The 3,312-nt window shown below is 37.3% G+C and overlaps 1 pseudogene; it reads left to right on the forward strand.

Annotated features, from left to right (window-relative positions):
• LOC102814224 overlaps positions 1-3,312 on the forward strand; it is a 79,430-nt pseudogene that overhangs the window by 45,537 nt on the left and 30,581 nt on the right.

The raw sequence follows: 3,312 nt of genomic DNA on the forward strand, positions 1-3,312 counted from the left end.
GTGTTTAACATATCAAATCTGTTCTTCAGATGATTTCTAAATTCAGGTGGGATATATTCAAGGTCATATTTTGGCTCTCTTGGACTTTTGTAAATTGTCTTTAGTTTCAGTCTAAATTTGCATATGAACAATTGATAGTCTGTTCCACAGTCTGCTCCTGACCTTGTTTTGACTGATGACTTGGAGCTTTTTCATCATCTCTTTCCACAGATGTAGTCAGTTTGATTTCTGTGTATTCCATGTGGTGAGGTACATGTTTATAGTCATCTCTTATGTTGTCTAAAGAAGATATTTGAAATGAAGAAATGATTGGTTTTGCAGAATGGTGTCATATGATCTCCAGCATCAGTTCTATCACCAAGGCCATAGTTTCCAGTTACTGATCCTTCCTCTTTATTCCAAACCTTTTATTCCAATCACCACTAAGGATCAATACATCTTGATTGCATGTTTGATCAATTTCAGATTGAGGAAGATGGTAGAATTCTTCTATTTTATCCTCATTGGCTTTAGTGGTTGGTGTGTAAATTTGAATAATAGTGGTATTAACTGGTTTTCCCTGTAGGTGCATGATATTATCCTATCACAGACAGCGTTGTACCTCATAACTGATCTGGATATGGTCTTTTTGATGATGAATGCAACACCATTCCTCTTCAAATCCTGGCATAGTAAACCATGTGGTTGTCAGATTCAAAATGGCCAATACCAAACTCCATCTCAGCTCACTAATGCCTAAGATATCGATGTTTATTCTTTCCATTTCATTTTGACTATTTATAAATTTCCTAGATTCATACTTTGTACATTCCATGTTCTGATTATTACTGGATGTTTACATCTGCTTCTTTTCATTTTGAGTTGTGCCCCATCAGTAAATGAAGGTCCCACATGCTTTACTCCCATGGGTTTTACTGCATTTGCGCCATCCTGGTCAAGTCTACTTTGAGGAGACAAGTCTTTCCCAGTGGCTATTTGAGTGCCTTCCGACCTGAGGGGCTCACTATCCAGTATGATATCTGACAGCCTCTTCTCTGCTATTTGTAAGGTTTTCAGTGACTAAATATTCAGAATTAGTTTATCTCTCTTTCTTCCTAGTCTGTCTTCATCTGGAAGCTCATCTGAAACCTGTCCACCATGAGTGGCCCTGCTGGTATTTAAAATACCCATGGCTTAGCTTCCAGAATCATAACAGCTCACAAGCCACCACAGTATGACAAACTGACAGATGAGTGGCGAGAAGTAGTTGGCATAATCCTTCAATTTCATTATCACTGGTTTTAATTGTTGATAGTATTAACTGGCCTTCCTTATAGGCTTATGGATACTATCCTAGGAAAGATAGCATTATACTTTAAGGTAAATCTTGAAAAAAATTGATAATGAATGTGATACTATACCTTCTCCTATTTTTCATTCCTGGCATAGTAAACAATATGATTGTCAGATTCAAAATCTACCAATATCATTTCAGCCTAGGATATTGATGTTTTTCTGTTTCATTTTGTAGTTATCCTGGATTCATACTCTCATGTTACAGTTATCCACGCATGTTATGGGTGTTTCTCCTCAGTTTCTGCCTCATCAGCAGATGAAGTTCCCACAAACATTACTCCATGTGTATCACCACAGTGAACTCTACTTTGTGAAGGCAGATCTTTTCCAGTCCTATTTTGAACACCTTGTAACCTGTGGGGCTCATCTTCTGGCACTGTCTAATAATATTCTGGTGCTATTTATAATCTTTGAATAGTCAATATTCTTGGGCTATATTTGTGCCCACTGCTATTCATAAGATTTTCCATGGTTAAATATTAACAAGCAGTCCACCTATCCTTCTTCCTAATCTGTTTTAGTCTGAAACCTCAGCTGAAGGCTGTCTACCATGGGTGTTCCTTGCTGGTATTTAAAATACTGGTGGCATAGGCTAAGGCATCATAACAACACACAAGCAACCAAAGTATGACAAACTGACAGGTGACAGAAACAATCCATATCATTAGTCAAAACAAGGCTAGAGGCAGACTGTGGACAAGACCATCAAACTGCTAGTTAAGGCTGAAGCTGAAGAAAATTAAAACAAGTCCATGAGAGCCAAAATATGATCTTGAACATATCTCATCTGAATTTAGAAATCATCTTAAAAAACAGATTTGGCACATTAGACGCTTATGATTGAAGACGGAAAGAATTGTGGAATGACATAGAAAATAGTGTCTAAGGGGAATGTGAAATGTCATTAAGAGGACAAGAAAGAAGGAAAAGACCAAGATGGATGTCAGAAGAGACTCTCAGACTTGCTCTTCTGTGGAAAGGTGCTAAATTCAACAGAAGAAATGAGGAAATAAAAGATGAGCAGAAAACTTCAAAAGGCACCTAAAAAAGACAAACTCAAGTATTATAATGAAATATATGAAGACCTGGACTTAGAAATACAAAAGAGAAAAACACACTCAGCATGTCTCCAGCTGAAAGAACTGAAGAAAAACTTGAAGCTTGAACTTGAAATACTGAAAGATTCTATGGTTAAAACACTAAATGATGCAGAAATCATCAAAAGAAGATGGAAGATGTTCAACCATTTTAAGAGATAGCATATAACCAATGGTACTGTAGTAAGAAGTCAAAATGGAGGCATTGGCAAAGAAGAAGTCTCTGGAAAGTAATGAAATACAAATTGAAATCTTTAAATAGACTGATGCAGTACTGGATGCACTCACTCATTTATGCCAAGAAGTTTGAAAGACATCTACCTGACAAACTGATTGGAAATGATTTATATTTGTACCCATTTCAAAGAGAGGTGACCCAAAAGAATGTGGAAATTCTCAGGAAATATCATTAATATCCTATGCAAGTAAAATGTAAAATTAAAAGTAAATTTTTAGGTAATTAAAAAATAGGTACAACAGTACATTGAAGGGTAACTGCCAGAGGTTCAATCTGGATTCGGACAAGGATGTGGAATGAGGGATATCATTGTTGACATCAGATGGCTCTTGGATGAAAGTAGAGAATACCAGAAAAATTTTACTTGTGATTTATTAAAAATGCAAAGGCTTTATTTAGACTGTGTGGATCTTGTCAAACTATGGAAACATTGCAGAGAATGAGTATTCCAGAATACTTAATTGTGCTCCTGAGGAACCTACACATAGATCAAGGAAAGGTTGTTGTCAGGTGCCATCGAGTCGGAACCGACTCATAATGAGCCCATGCACAGCAGAACGAAACAATGCTCGATCCTGGGCCAACCTCACCACCGCTGCCACCCCCGAGTCCATCAATGATGCCACCTGGCCGATCCATCTC

Source organism: Chrysochloris asiatica, unplaced genomic scaffold (genome assembly GCF_000296735.1).
Source record: "Chrysochloris asiatica unplaced genomic scaffold, ChrAsi1.0 scaffold00108, whole genome shotgun sequence".
NCBI lineage: Eukaryota > Metazoa > Chordata > Mammalia > Afrosoricida > Chrysochloridae > Chrysochloris > Chrysochloris asiatica.